Genomic DNA, 16,519 nt, shown 5'->3' on the forward strand with positions numbered 1-16,519 from the left:
GATCCCAGAAGAAGAAGAAAGAGAGAGAGGGGTGGAATGTATATTGGAGCAAATTATAGCAGAGAACTTCCCTAATTTGGGGAAGGAAACAGGCATCAAAATCCAGGAGGCACAGAGAACCCCCCTCAAAATCAATAAAAATAGGTCAACACCCCAACATAGTAAAACTTACAAGTCTCAGAGACAAAGAGAAAATCCTGAAAGCAGCTCGGGATAAGAGATCTGTAACCTACAATGGTAGAAACATTAGGTTGGCAACAGACCTATCCACAGAGACCTGGCAGGCCAGAAAGGACTGGCATGATATATTCAGAGCACTACATGAGAAAAATATGCAGCCAAGAATACCATATCCAGCTAGGCTGTCATTGAAGATAGAAGGAGAGATAAAAAGCTTCCAGGGCAAACAAAAACTAAAGGAATTTGCAAACACAAAACCAGCCCTACAAGAAATATTGAAAGGGGTCCTCTAACCAAAGAGAGAGCCTAAAAGCTACATAGACCAGAAAGGAATACAGACAATATACAGTAACAGTCACCTTACAGGCAATACAATGGCACTAAATTCATATCTTTCAATAGTCACCCTGAATGTAAATGGGCTAAATGACCCAATCAAAAGACACAGGCTATCAGATTGGATAAAAAAACAAGACCCATCAATATGCTGTCTGCAAGAGACTCATTTTAGACCCAATGACACCCCCAGATTGAAAGTGAGGGGGTGGAAAACCATTTACCATGCTAATGGACAGCAAAAGAAAGCTGGGGTGGCAATCCTTATATCAGTCAAATTAGATTTTAAACCAAAGACTATAATAAGAGGTGAGGAAGGACACTATATCCTACTTAAAGGGTCTATCCAACAAGAAGATCTAACAATTGTAAATATCTATGCCCCTAACATGGGAGCAGCCAATTATATAAGCCAATTAATAACAAAAGCAAAGAAACACATCGACAACAATACAATAATAGTGGGGGACTTTAACAGCCCCCTCACTGAAATGGACAGATCATCTAAGCAAAAGATCAACAAGGAAATAAAGACTTTAAATGACACACTGGACCAAATGTTGACTTCACAGATATATTCAGAACATTCCATCCCAAAGCAACAGAATACACATTCTTCTCTAGGGCCCATGGAACCTTCTCCAGAATAGATCACATCCTAGGTCACAAATCAGGTCTCAACTGGTACCAAAAGATTGGGATCATTCCCTGCATATTTTCAGACCACAATGCTTTGAAACTAGAACTCAATCACAAGAGGAAAGTCAGAAAGAACTCAAATACATGGAGGCTAAAGAGCATCCTACTGAAGAATGAATGGGTCAACCAGGAAATTAAAGAAGAATTAAAAAAATTCATGGAAACCAATGAAAATAAAAACACAACTGTTCAAAATCTTTGGGATGCAGCAAAGGCAGTCCTAAGAGGAAAGTATATAGAAATACAAGCCTTTCTCAAGAAACAAGAAACGTCTCAAATACACAACCTAACCCTACACCTAAAGGAGCTGGAGAAAGAACAACAAATAAAGCCTAAACCCAGCAGGAGAAGAGAAATAATAAAGATCAGAGCAGAAATCAATGAAATAGAAACCAAAAGAACAGCAGAACAGATCAATGAAACTAGGAGCTGGTTCTTTGAAAGAATTAACAAGATTGATAAACCCCTGGCCAGACTTATCAAAAAGAAAAGAGAAAGGACCCAAATAAATAAAATCATGAATGAAAGGGGAGACATCACAACCAACACCAAAGAAATACAAACAATTATAAGAACATATTATGAGCAACTCTATGCCAGCAAATTAGATAATCTGGAAGAAATGGATGCATTCCTAGAGATGTATCAACTACCAAAACTGAACCAGGAAGAAATAGAAAACCTGAACAGATCTATAACCACTAAGGGAATTGAAGCAGTCATCAAAAATCTCCCAACAAACAAAAGCCCAGGGCCAGATGGCTTCCCAGGGGAATTCTACGAAACATTTAAAGAAGAATTAATACCTATTCTTCTGAAACTGTTCCAAAAAATAGAAATGGAAGGAAACTTCCAAACTCGTTTTATGAGGCCACCATTACCTTGATCCCCAAACCAGACAAAGACCCCATCAAAAAGAATTACAGACCAATATCCTTGATGAACATGGATGCAAAAATTTTCACCAAAATACTAGCCAATAGGATCCAACAGTACATTAAAAGGATTATTCACCACAACCAAGTGGGATTTATCCCTGGGCTGCAAGGTTGGTTTGACATCTGCAAATCAATCAATCTGCAAATCAATTAATAAAAGAAAGAACAAGAACCATCTGATCCTCTCAATATATGCAGAAAAAGCATTTGACAAAGTACAACATCCTTTCTTGATCAAAACTCTTCAGAGTATAGGGATAGAGGGTACATACCTCAATATCATAAAAGCCATCTATGAAAAACCCACAGCGAATATCATTCTCAATGGGGAAAAATAAGAGCTTTCCCCCTAAGGTCAGGAACACGGCAGGGATGTCCACTATCACCACTGTTATTCAACATAGTATTAGAAGTCCTAGCCACAGCAATCAGACAACAAAAAGAAATAAAAGGCATCTGAATCAACAAAGAAGAAGTCAAACTCTCACTCTTTGCAGATGATATGATACTTTATGTGGAAAACCCAAAAGACTCCACCCCAAAACTGCTAGAACTCATATAGGAATTCAGTAAAGTGGCAGGATATAAAATCAATGCAAAGAAATCAGTGGCATTCCTATACACCAACAACAAGACAGTAGCAAGAAATTAAGGAGTTGATCCCATTTACAATTGCACCCAAAACCATAAGATACCTAGGAATAAATCTAACCAAACAGGCAAAGAATCTCTACTCAGAAATCTATAAAATACTCATGAAAGAAATTGAGGAAGACACAAAGAAATGGAAAAACGTTCCATGCTCATGGATTGGAAGAACAAATATTGTGAAGATGTCAATTCTACCTAGAGCAATCTACACATTCAAAGCAATCCCTATCAAAGTATCATCCACTTTTTTCAAAGAAATGGAACAAATAATCCTAAAGTTTGTATGGAACCAGAAAAGACCCCAAATAGCCAGAGGAATGTTGAAAAAGAAAAGCAAAGCTGGCGGCACCACAATTCCGGACTTCAAGCTCTATTACAAAGCTGTCATCATCAAGACAGTATGGTACTGGCACAAAAACAGACACATAGATCAATGGAACAGAATAGAGAGCCCAGAAATGGACCCTCAACTCTATGGTCAACTCATCTTTGACAAAGCAGGAAAGAATGTCCAATGGAAAAAAGACAGTCTCTTCAACAAATGGTGTTGGGAAAATTGGACAGCCACATGCAGAAGAATGAAACTGGACCATTTCCTTACACCACACACAAAAATAGACTCAAAATGGTTGAAAGACCTACATGTGAGATGAGTCCATCAAAATCCTAAAGGAGAACACAGGCAGCAACCTCTTCGACCTCAGCCGCAGCAACTTCTTCCCAGACACATCGCCAAAGGCAAGGGAAGCAAGGGCAAAAATGAACTACTGGGACTTCATCAAGATAAAAAGCTTTTGCACAGCAAAAGAAACAGTCAACAAAACCAAAAGACAACCGATAGAATGGAAGAAGATATTTGCAAATGACATATCCGATAAAGGGCTAGTATCCAAAATCTATAAAGAACTTCTTAAACTCAACACCCAAAGAACAAATGATCCAGTCAAGAAATGGGCAGAAGACATGAACAGATATTTTTCCAAAGAAGACATCCAAATGACCAACAGACACATGAAAAAGTGCTCAACATCACTCGGCATCAGGGAAATCCAAATCAAATCCTCAATGAGATACCACCTCACACCAGTCAGAATGGCTAAAATTAACAAGTCAGGACACGACAGATGTTGGCGGGGATGCAGAGAAAGGGGAACCCTCCTACACTGTTGGTGAGAATGCAAGCTGGTGCAGCCACTCTGGAAAACAGTATGGAGGTTCCTCAAAAAGTTGAAAATAGAGCTACCCTACAACCCAGCAATTGCACTATTGGGTGTTTACCCCAAAGATACAAACGTAGGGATCCGAAGGGGTACGTGCACCCCGATGTTTATAGCAGCAACGTCCAGAATAGCCAAACTATGGAAAGAGCCAAGATGTCCATCGACAGATGAATGGATAAAGAAGAGTGGTATATATACACAATGGAATATTATGCAACCATCAAAAGGAATGAAATCTTGCCATTTGCAACGACGTGGATGGAACTGGAGGGTATTATGTTGAGTGAAATAAGTCAATCAGAGAAAGACATGTATCAAATGACCTCACTGATGTGAGGAATTCTTAATCTCAGGAAACAAACTGAGGGTTGCTGGAGTGGGGGTGCTGGGAAGGATGGGGTGGCTGGGTGATAGACATTGGGGAGGGTATGTGCTATGGTGAGCACTGTGAATTGTGCAAGACTGTTGATTCACAGACCTGTACCTCTGAAACAAATAATACATTATATGTTAAAAAAAAAAAAAAAGAAAGAAAATAGCAGGAAGGGAAAAATGAAGGGGGGGAAATTGGAGGGAGAGACGAACTATGAGAGACTATGGACTCTGAGAAATAAACTGAAGGTTCTAGAGGGGAGAGGGGTGGGGGAATGGGTTAGCCTGGTGATGGGTATTAAAGAGGGCATGTACTGAATGGAGCACTGGGTGTTATACGCAAACAATGAATCATGGAACACTACATCAAAAACTAATGATGTAATATATGGTGATTAACATGACATAATAAAATTTTTAAAAAAAGAACACACTGTGGAGTTGGGACAAATACAGTACATCCAAAAGGACCAGGAGAATAGAAGATGGTAATTCACAAAGAAGTAACTTTGAACCATTCAAGTAATCTTGCAAAATCGCATCTCACTTCCCTCTCTTGCTCCCTCAGCTATTCTGCCTACCACAGTGGAGCTCATGTGTCTCTTAATGCCTGTAGGCCCGGTCTCACCTCGGTGCAGGAAAGGCCAGAGAATCCACAGGGCAGTAACTGGAAGCGTGACTCAGATGAAAGGAATTCTCCCTAGAGCTTCCAGTAATGAAGGCATCCAGGGACACCTTGCTTCAGGCTCGTGATTCCTAAGGTGAGCTGTACCATGCCTGGAGTTTGGACCCATGGATTTGGTATGATCACAAATGGGTGCTGTGTTCATGTGTTATGTTTGGACTAATATTTCATGGATGTCTTCTCAAATGAAAACATTAATTGCATGCATACCACTCTATCCAGTGGGAATGTAAGTTTGTATAGTCATTCTGATGTCAAATGTGCTCCATAGATGTACTTAGTCCACTCCTAAATCTCTGGAGGTAGATCCTGTTCTGACCCAGATTCAGGATAAATTGTGAAGACAGGCCCTTGTAACTTCAGGACTTCCTTACTGGGTGTGGACCGAAGCTAGTGTATCATCAGCTCTGGTCAGCGATGGCTTTCAAGTGCAGGGAGCAGATCTTGCAGTTTTGGAGGGTCTTCTTGCTTTTGCTCTGATGCTCTTAAACATGTGTTTGGCCTGTCTTAGGATGACGCCAGGGCCACCGTGGAGCACCAGAAAAATAATGCAGATCCTTCTCTCAGCAGCTGTATAATCCAGCCCTGAGTTATCCTCCAAGTCTCTGAGCTGATAAAACCCTCCTCGTGCCTGAACAGCTACTCTGAGGACATAACACGTGAGATGTGCTATCCAGATGAAGTAAGGCTGCCATGTTTTAGGGAAAAAAACTTCCAGAATTGGGGTGGCCAAAGAGGCATGACCGTTCACCTCCCCTCCACAGGACAAGCATATGGATCGCATTAGTGAGTGGGAAGTTCTGGGCTACCAGTGGGAGCATATCCTCGCTACCCAGGTGGAGGGACAGACTCTGGGGTGGTTAACCAGGGTTTGGGTGGAGCTAGTGGCCGTATGCCCTTCTTTAGTGAATCCTCTGGATAAATGAAATCATATGAGCATAGAAAATAGTTTTCAATGTGAACTGTCACATAAAAATATGTGACGGCAAAAGACAGAAAAGTAGATTAGTATCAGTACCTTAGTAAAAGCAAATTAAAGATAAAATTCATGTTAAACAATTTTATAGAAACTGCCACAAACTGTCTCACTTCTTGAGGAAAATTCTTTTGTTTCCTAAATTTTATTTTTTTAAATTCCAGTATACTTGACATACAGTGTTATATTAGTTTCAGGTGTACAATATAATCATTAAACAATTCTATACATGACTCAGTGCTCTTCATCCCCTTCACCTATTTCCCCCATCTCCCCACCCACCTCCCCTCTGGTTAATGACCAGTTTGTTTTCTGCAGTTAACAGTCTGCTCTTTGTTTGTCTTCTTAAAGGAAATTCTTAAATTTAAATTTCATGAGTATGAGTATACCTATATTTTACTAACAAGGTAAACACAATAAGAATTGAAAGGTGTCAGACTTCGTTAATATTTTTGAAGAGGTACAGCATTATTTTGAAGGTAATTCTCTAATGGCAATAGACATTTTAGGAAACCTCATGAGAATTTATTTACTGTAGATTGTGACCATATAACACAATGTTATCAACTGAGTGTTATCAACTGAGTGAGGCCAAGTTCATATACAACTTCACAAATTAAGTTTTTTCCCTTGGAATTGGGGTGATAATCTTTGTCCCTTTAACCCCTGACCAACACTCTTGATGGGCCCCATGAAAGAGCCACAGATTTCCCAAATGATTAATAAGCTCCTCAATTATTAAGACCTGTTCCCTAACTGTTCTCTCCAAGTGGACGAAGGTGCTTGCAGCAGCGTGCTCTGAGCTTCTGAAAGGCCCCAGCTGCCCCCTAGCAAAGGGAGGTCAGGGAAAGTGCCCCCAGGCCCAGGTGGGTACTGTTACTTTTAGTTGTGGGGGAGGAGCAAGGGGTACATAAGGAGAAGCCTAAGACTGCCTTTCTCATTTTGGCGGGTTGTGGCTGTGAAGTTATCCACCTCGGTGGCTCTGTTGTTCAGCAAGGGTGGGTGCTGGGGGTGCTTGGTCCTGTTACAGGAACTGGGTTGGCTTGGAAAGGGCCTCCAGGGAGACAGGACTGGTGGGCCTGTATGATTTTGCTTTTCAACAGGGCAAAGTTCTTGCTTTTTTCTTCCGTATGTTCTTTCTCTGGCTGTGTCCTCCCTGAGCCTGCTCTAACTAGGGGTCTCTCTTGCTCTCCTAGCTCCCTCTGACCAACGGAGGGGCAGACATGGGGGGCCTCTTGGTGGCCCCTCTCAGAGGGCCTGTGGCTCTGCAAGGTCTGCTGCTGACCTCTCCCCAGAGGAAGCCTCCTTTCTTCTGAAGCCCCCACTTTATCTCCAGCGAAAGGACCTTGAGAATGGCACATTGTCAGCTGAGTGAGCCTGGGTGAAGTTCGAGCCCCCTCACTGGAAAGAACGAGGCAGAGAAGACCTCCTCTCTCCTAACCCTCTAGAGCGTAGCAGAGGGAGGCCTGGAGGATTTGCCGTGGAAGCAAAGGCATGGGGTGGGGACACAAGGCTGCCCTGGGTTCTGGGAAACGGGGTGTGGGGAGTTCCAGGCAGAGAAGCCTCAGCATAAGGGGAAGGTCTCAGCAGGGAAGGTAGCTCCTAGTATTCCTCCCCTGTCCTCAGTGAAGAAGCAAATGGGGCTGGGCTCTCCGCAAACTGTAGACCTAGAAGGAAAACAGTAAGTGGGACTCCTTAACGGGAAGACTAGACTCTACCTCCTGCTCACTCTTCTGCATGGTGGATGGTAGCTGTCCTCCCAATGCCTAATAACGGTCAGGTGCTGTCTTCTAAGTCTTTAAGGGACACCTGTTGTAGCTGAGGATTAAATGGTTGGTACTGGAACCTTCTCTAATCCTCCCAAAGTCTTAATGAGGTCCAGGAGCTCAGCTTCAGTCACCAGAGTGGCAGCCGATCAGCTGTGAGAAGTGGCCTCTAATGTGGCAGCTGCAGGCTTTGAGAACTTGGGTCCTTAATTCAAGACCGTGGTTAAGTATCTCCTTATTAAGGAGGGCACGTATTGCATGGGGAACTGGGTGTTCTACGCAAACCATCCTAGAACACTACATCAAAAACTAATGAGGTACCGTATGGTGGCTAACCTAAAATAAAAGCATCTCCTTACGCGAGAGCATGGACTATGGAACAAGGAGGACAAGGGGCACCTGTGGCATGTGGGCAGCCACGAGTGAACTTCACTATTCTCTAAAACTTGCACAACTAAAATCCTCCACCAATCCCTAAGTACAATGACCAATGTATTCTGCCACTTAAGGTCAGCCTGGGGCCGAAGTCGGACAGCCCCATTGTCTAATTCTACTTCAATCTTGTACCCAGTCAGCCCTCCCTCCTGTGATTTCGGCGAAGCTCATTAGCCCTCTAAGGCCGTGGGGATGAGCTATGTCTGGGTGACCCCTCTTGGCTGAGGACTGCAGTCTCTCTGCTGTGCGCGGTGCTGCTGCTTCTCCCAGACGCCTCGCTTCCCCCGGGTGGGGGTGGGCAGTGGTCTCTGAGGCCAGACTGCTGAGCAGAGGGGAGGTTTGGATCCAGGAGTATATGGGCTGGGGTGGTGGGAGACATGACTATTTTGGGCTTGACCCAATGATGTCCTGGGGCAACAACTTGGGGCCTCGAGAATGGGGAGAGTCTGCCTCCCATCGGGATTGATCCTGAACTGCAGGGACCCCAGGGCCTTCTGGGGCTGGCCTGGGTCAGTCAGTATAAAGTGTCCCTTATCGTGTTGTGGACCCCGAGTCTGATCTCGCCACATGACAGGCCAGTAAGCTGAGAGACCAGGTGCCAGGCAAGGAAAGTGACTCTATTCGAGAACAAAAAAGCTGGCAGACTCCAGTCCTGAAAGCCCTCTCCCCATCCCTGTGCAGGCAGGGGCATTTTGAAGGAGGAGAAAAGCCGAGGGAAAGAAGCAGGCTACAGCTGCCCGTGGGCTTGAGGGGTCAGTCAGAGGTCTTGAGCTGATGCCAAGGAAGGTGTTGGTTCACTTCCTTCGTGCAGTGTGTTCTGTCTTTGTTCAGTGCTTCCATTAAAACTTAAAAGCTCCCTAGTTCCCCTGTGGGCTTGTCATGTGCCAACAGATCTAACCTGGAATAGCAATGGAGGAAGCCTAGGCCACTTAGGGACACCTGGGGCCCTGCCAAGTCTTTCTGCCTCCCCACTGGTGGGAATGGAAGGTGCTGATCAGAGGGTTCATGGAAGACGGGGCTCAGGAAGACAGCATGGACTCTAATTATCCTCTCTAAATTTTGTGTTGCTAATGCTTCATAACCTACCTGACACATTACAGTTGTAGATCTGTTGGAAGTGTGTGCTCAAAATTTTTTTGCTGAGGGTGGATAGGGTAGTCTGGAAACCACTGAACCAGCATAGTAGAGGCCTTTAGCCCCATCACTGGCTTGGAGCGGAGTTTTTAGAACCTCTGACGCAGCCTGTTCTCCTCATAACCTCTGAGAGGGAGGATTCTTTGGGGGAGGAGGAAGAGAACAATCACACTTCATTTTTTTCCCTCCTGATCGTGTCCGGTTTTACCCATGAGAATTTACTAGACCCCATTGTTCATGGCTCTACTAGTGTGAGAGTGGGACACACCTAAATCATAGGGAGAATGGGCAACAAACGGTAGCTCTGCTTCACCGAGCTTTTTGCACACAGCAACGAGACTGAGGCTCAGAGCTGCAGAAGGGCCAGATAACACCGAAGCATTCACTCAGGCAATTATTTTTGATTAAGCCTAGATAGAATCTAATAATGATTATGAATTTATTTAAACCAAATGACTAATTCTTAATGCTCACATTTCTAGTTATGGACCATTGTGACTCCTGTGAACCTAGGTCCCCCTGGATTCACCTTAATTTCCTAAATAGGCATGCCTATTCTGTTCATTATGCAGGAAGCTCTTTGCAATGGTGGGCAATGTCTCCCCTCCTCTTGACTTTTGTTAACCTTACAGCCACACAGTTCTGTCTTGGGGAATATTGCAAAAGCATCCCCAAAGGAGGAAGTGGAGGGGAGTGGGCAAGATGCCAAAAGTGCAGCCCATGCCCCCTCCAGGCCCTAGGAGGCAAGGTGCCCCTTGTGGAGGGTACCTGAGCATAACCTTCTGGTGCTTCCACCAATGAACGAGTCCTCCATCCAGTGGCTATTGCTGCGTCCCTGCCTTACTTTGTCGGTTTGGTCTCCCAGCTAGAGTGACTCAATGCCTTTATTCTACCGTCTGGCCTGAGAGCAGGAAGGACCAGAGGTGTGGCCAATGCAGAATTCTAGAAAATTGCAGTAACAAACTGCCCATCAATTTCTTTAAAAAAAAAAAAAAAAAATTTGATTAACATAGCTTATTAGTTTCAGAGGTAGAGTTTAGTGATTCATCAGTTGCACATAATCCCAGTGCTCATTTCATCACCTGCCCTCCTCATGCCCATCACCCAGTGACCCCATCCCCCCACCCCTCTCCCCTCCAGCAACCCTCAGTTGGTTTTAGAGTTAAGAGTCTCTTATGGTTTGTCTCCCTCTGATTGTCTTTCCCTCCCTTCCCCTATGCTCCTCTGGTTTGTTTCTTAAGCTCCATATGTGAGTGAAATCATAGGACAATTGTTTCTCAGACTTATTTCGTTTAGCATAATACCCTCTAGTTCCATCCATATCATTGCAGATGGTAAGATTTCATTTTTGTAAAGATTTGACTTATCAGAGACAGTGAGAGGGAACACAAACCGGGAGAGTGGGAGTGGGAGAGGGGGAAGCAGACTCCCTGCTGAGCAGGGAGCCCAACGTGGGGCTCGATCCCAGGACCCTGGGATCCTGACCTGAGCTGAAGGCAGACGCTTAATGACTAAGCCACCCAGGGATTCCAAGATTTCATTTTTGTATTGATGGCTGAGTAATATTCCATTGTATACCACAGGGGAATGGAGGGAAAACTGGGAAGAAATCAGAGGGAGACAAACTCAGAGTTACAGGCGGTGAGGGGATGGGATAGCCAGGTGATGAGTATTGAGGGCACGTGTGGTGAGGAGCATGGGTGTTATACACAATGAATCCTTGAACACCACATCAAAAACTAATGTACTACATGTTGGCTAACTGAACATAACAAAAATTAAAATGTATTAGCTTGAACCATAAAAGTGTGTGTGTGTGTGTGTGTGTGTGTGTCACATCTTTATCCAGAGTTTGGCTACTGTGGACATTGCTGCTATAAACACTGGGGTGCAGGTGCCCTTTTGGATGATCCCTGCTCTGTTCTGGACACTTGAATGAATTCTAGCTCTGAAGTCCGGGGAGCCTGTCCTGTCTTGGGCTCATGCTATGGAGTTTGTCTTTGAGGAAAGTGGGTCTCTCTTCCTGTGCACGTACGGTCTTGCAGTGGCTCTTAGAGTCAGCTGAACCTGCCGTTCACATGTGGCTCAGCACGTCGAAGGGAAGTGTTGACCTGGGGAGTTTGGAGCTTGCCCCCCTGCCCCAGGTGGCTGATTACACTCTGGCCAGCACTGAATAAGATCCCTCACTAAAGCTGACCTTTTAGGAAATAAAAACTAGCTTGTGAAGATGGATTCCTGCCCGCTAGGAGTTCAAGGTGATCCTATTTGAAACTCCACTGTGGACCTGTGTGTCTTCCGTCCGATATCCCCTTCCTATAACCTGGGCTTTGCTGCAAGCCTGCATTTCACAGGGGGTGCCCTGGCTGGAAGGTGGGTTCTGTGCATGTAAACCCTGTTCTTGCTGAAAGAAGTCGAGCCCGAGGTGGGAATGTGGAGCTGCTCTGTGGGCCGCCTCTAGGCCCGTCTACTCTCCTTGTCCACTTCTACACATTGCACTGTAGAGCTTCCTCCCAGCTGCTGACTCTAGATGACCCAGGCCCTACCCTAGGCCCTTAGGATAAAGTGTAAGGCCCCTCCCGTCCTAGAGCCTCCAGTGAGGAGAGGTTTTATGGTAACAATAAACCGGGACAGGGTGTGTGTTGGGAGAATGAGAAATTTCTTACTCGCTTTCCCTTTACATCAGCTTTGTCCTCTGGGCGCTTCTCTCCAAACCAGGTCCTCCTGGTCATCTTTGTATGCAATCCACAGTCTTGTCAAAGTCTTGTCAGCCCCTTCCTCCCAAATCTCCCGCCACAAGCTTGTGGCTGATGCACCAGTCCGGGTCCTTCTAGTGGAGTCCAACTAGCAGGGCCTTGGAAGATCTTCTGTCTCCATGCACATTATCACCCCCTAGCATATGTCCTCCGAAAAATGAGCCGCACCAGAAAAACTGAGCACAAAGCGGCAGCCTGTGAGGAATCTATAGTTGATGGGGCCACAGCTCTCCTGTTTCTAACAGAACATGTGACTCTCCTTCTGCTTTCCCCTCCAGCATTGTCCCTGATGCAGAGGGACGGGCTAGTGAGATGGGAAAGCTAATGGTGACCATTTCATTTTTAAGCTTTATCATGCAAGTATTCTTAGCTCCTCTGGAAGGACTCTCCCGCACCATACTTGGAGGTCTCCCTAGTTCCCTGAGTGATTGCAACTGCAAACTTGCAGCGCCTGGGTCCCTGAGACCAGGCCAGGCCAGGAGGTATAGGCATACCTCTGATCCTGCAGGTTCCACTCCAGACCAGCACAATAAAGCGAGCATCCCCATAATCCTTGGCTTCCCCGTGCATAGAAGTGATGTCTACACTGTACTCCAAGTGTGCAATAGTGGGTCTAAATGCATACCTCAAATTGCTAAAAACTGCCAACCATTGAGCTTTCAGTGAGTCCATTTTTTGCTGGTGGAGGGTCTTGCTTTGGTGGTGCTGGTCACTGGGGGCTGGGGTGTTTGGCAAGTTCTCAAGATGACTGTGAAGGCTGCCATATTGATTCTTCCTTTCACGAATGGTTTCTCTAATGTGTGATGCTGTTCGATAGCATTCTACCCCCAGTAGAAGTTCCTTCAGGATTAGACCAAACCTCTTAAACCCTGCCGTTGCTTTATCAACTAAGTTTATGGTGTCCTTTCAACAGTCTTCACAAACCTCTTAGCCAGGAGCATATTCCATCTCAAAATCCACTCAAAATCACTCCATAAGAAGTAATTCCTCACCCGTTAGTTCTAGATGAGATGCAGCAGTTCAGTCCCGTCTTCAGGCTCCACTTCTGATTCTAGTTCTCTAGTTAGTTCCACATTTGCGAGGATTTCCTCCACTGACATCCTGAATGCCTCAAAGTCCTCCATGAGGGCTGGAATCAACTTCTTCCAAACTCCTATTTTTGTTTTGACCTCTTCCTGTGAATCACGGATGTTCCTAACGGCATCTAGAATAGATAAGGACAAATCCTTTCCCTAAGGTTTTCAATTTGCCTGGATCCACCAGAGAAATCCCCATCTATGGCAGCTATGGATTTATGAAACTTATCTTCAATAAGACTTAATTACCCCTTGATTCGTGGGCTAGAGGATGGTTGTGAGCAGGCATGAAAAAAATCATGCTATAGGTCTCCATCGGAGCTCTTGGGTGACCAGGTGCCTTGCCAGTGAGGAGTAATGTTTTGAAAGGAATCTCTTCTCCCGAGGAGTAGGTCTCAACAGGTTTAAAATCTTCAGTAAACCATGTCATAAACAGATATGCTGTCTCCCAGGCTTTGTTCCACTGATAGAGCACAGGGAAAGTAGATTTAGCATAACTCCTAAGGGCCCTAGGAATTTTGGAATGGTAAACAAGCACTGACTTCGACTTAAACTCACTAGTTGCATGAGCCCCTAGCAAGAGAGTCGGCTGTTTGCCTGGCTTCAAAGCTTCAGGATCGACTTCTCTCTGGCTTTGAAAGTCCTAGACGGCAAATAGAGGGGAATGGTCAGTCAGTGGGTTGCCTATCTAACAGTGTGATTCATGGTGCCCCCAAAACCATTACAATAGTCGCATCATAGATCACACAAAAAAATAACAAAGTTTGAAACGTGAGCTCAGACTTAAGATACGTGACCCAGATATCAGGGGCTCCACTAGGGGTGGAGGAGTCCGACCTGGAGTAAGTAGATGCTCTTCAGGGGGGAAATGGTGCCAATAGACTCATCTGGTGCAGGGTTGCCACAAACCTTCAATTTCATTTTCCAAAAGGAAAATATCTGCAAAGCAAAATCAAGGTATACCTGTATTTTTCAGAATGCACCAGGCTTGAGTTCAGCCAGGCAGCTGATTCAACTGCTTTCTCCAGTTATCTTTGCAGACCAGCTTTCTGCTTGCAGGGAGAATGGGGCCCTCAGAACAACCCCTCCACAATGGCTGGTCAAATCCATGAGTTCATGTATTTTAAATCTCCATTTCCTACTTCCTGAGTCTGAGTTCAATAAGTCTGCAAGAATGTGGTTTGATGATTTTTTTTTTTTTTTTTTAATTGGGACATGTGGTAGCAGAAAGACTGAATAGGGCCCCAGGCTCTGGGACCCATAGGCCCAAAGCTCTGGGCTTCTGTCTTCATTATTGGAGGTGCCAGTGCAGTGATGAATAGAAAGAATGAACCACAACGATACCTTGCTGGTGAAGGATGAGTAGTGGGGATCCCCGGTGTTTCCTAATGGTAGGGCTTCTCACCAGTAGGGCCCCCTGGGTGTGGACTTTCACTATCTTAATACTAAAAACCTCGAAGTATTGGGTCACAATAATAGCTAAAGCCACCAAAACTTTTTTCCAAAGACCTAATGGAAATTCCCTCAGACTTTTGACGACAATCTTAGGGGCTTCCCCTGTGAACCTTTGCTATCGTGGAACCACAGTGGCTGGTGTGGAGTCCCTGTAGTTCTTGGAGGCTATAGTACAGCTTTTCTTGATTCTGGGTTAAAGCCTGTGCCTTTTGGATCTGAGTGCCGAAATACTTCAGGCTTTCCTGGACTCCTACTCCTCTTTCTAGGAGGTCTATGCCCAAGATACCCCTTCTAGTCACCACTAGCCTTACATGGGATTTCCTTCCCTTCTCTAGTATCTGCTAAACTTCTCCCTGGAATTTTCTGGAAGGACTTTAATCTTGCAGGTTACAGAATAACTGGAAAATACGCTTCCCGAAGGGTAACCTTCTAAGCAAGTCCCTGGTGTATTCCCTGAAGTGCTAAAATCCTTCCAGGTCCTCCTCACTTACATACCTGCAAGATCTCGCTCTCCCTTACCCCCATGGTTCCTAGGGTATGTCTTTGGTCAGCAAGCAGTTGGCATTCTCTGCAATCCTGGGGAATGAATTTGGGGATGGTCCTCTATGTGCATTCATCAGATGCTCTTACCTACAAATTATCCCAATATGTCCCATGCTTTGACCTATGGTCATATATGGATTTTTCTAACACTATAAGTGGAGGGTTTAGATATTCAGGCTCTCTATGTATCTTTTATTTTTCATGTAGCTACACCATTTTATATAAAAGTGGACTGTACAATATTCGACTTTCCGGTGACTGCCTAATACACAACATCTGTCCTCAGGGTGACTTGCCCATCAATCAGCAAAATTCAGGGAACACCTGTGGCTGTATCAATGTAATCTTTTACATGCTCTGCTTCCTTTGGTCTCCTGGGCACTTCCACGGAGGGTGCTTTCCTTCTGTGGTATCTGTTGCCATGACCTCAGTTGTCCCTTGCATGTTCCTGTTTCCCTGACTCCTCCATCCCTAGTGGAGCCCCTCTGATATCTGGGTCACATATCTTAAGTCTGAGCTGCCTGAATTCAAAGTCCCTGTGAGATAGCTAGTGGGCCTATCTTGTAGTTGTTCAGAGTGTCCTCTAAACCTGCTGCATCCTACTGTTCCCAATCTTTGTGTTAATGGTTGTTGGAAGAAATGTGGTGTCTCATTTCCCAGACTTAAAAAGATGAGCCAAACCATCAAATTACAGATTAATAGGCAGACCTATCTACTTCATATATCCTCAGGTTGATTCACCTATCAATCTACTTAAAGGACCTGAAATATCTCAATTCTGGAAATGGTCTTCATTCTCAGAATCTTTTGATCACATAAAAGGTTAGAGAAGGTTCAAATCTGCACTGAAAACCAGTAACTATGGGAATTGAAGTTGGGGTTCAACCTTTCTCACACCCCTTTCTTAACCATGCAGGATGTATTAGAGGCAGGCATAGAGGGGGATGAGAGACAAATGGACAAGGTTGTGAGGGGGTTTACCAGATAGCTATGACTGTAAGGTCCTGGAAAATCTTAGGTAGCATACTCTGTTGGGTTAGGAGAAGCTTCAAGTTTCTGATGAGGGTGGTGAAGGGAACAGGATGTATCATTTTGAGAGGGGATAAGCTTTCCTGGAAGCCTCTCTCCTACGCTCTTAAAATTCTAAATTCTAAGAATGCTTCCTGAAATTCCAACTAGTTTCTCCCCAACAGTACCACAAGATTCCTTTGGGAACATTCCTGAGCATCTTCCATTTCACAAGTCTCAACGTTCTCTGATTAGGGAATAGATCTGGAGTGATGAATATCTGTCCTTTGTT

Source organism: Phoca vitulina, unplaced genomic scaffold, assembly GCF_004348235.1.
Source record: "Phoca vitulina isolate PV1807 unplaced genomic scaffold, GSC_HSeal_1.0 scaffold18, whole genome shotgun sequence".
Classification (NCBI taxonomy): domain Eukaryota; kingdom Metazoa; phylum Chordata; class Mammalia; order Carnivora; family Phocidae; genus Phoca; species Phoca vitulina.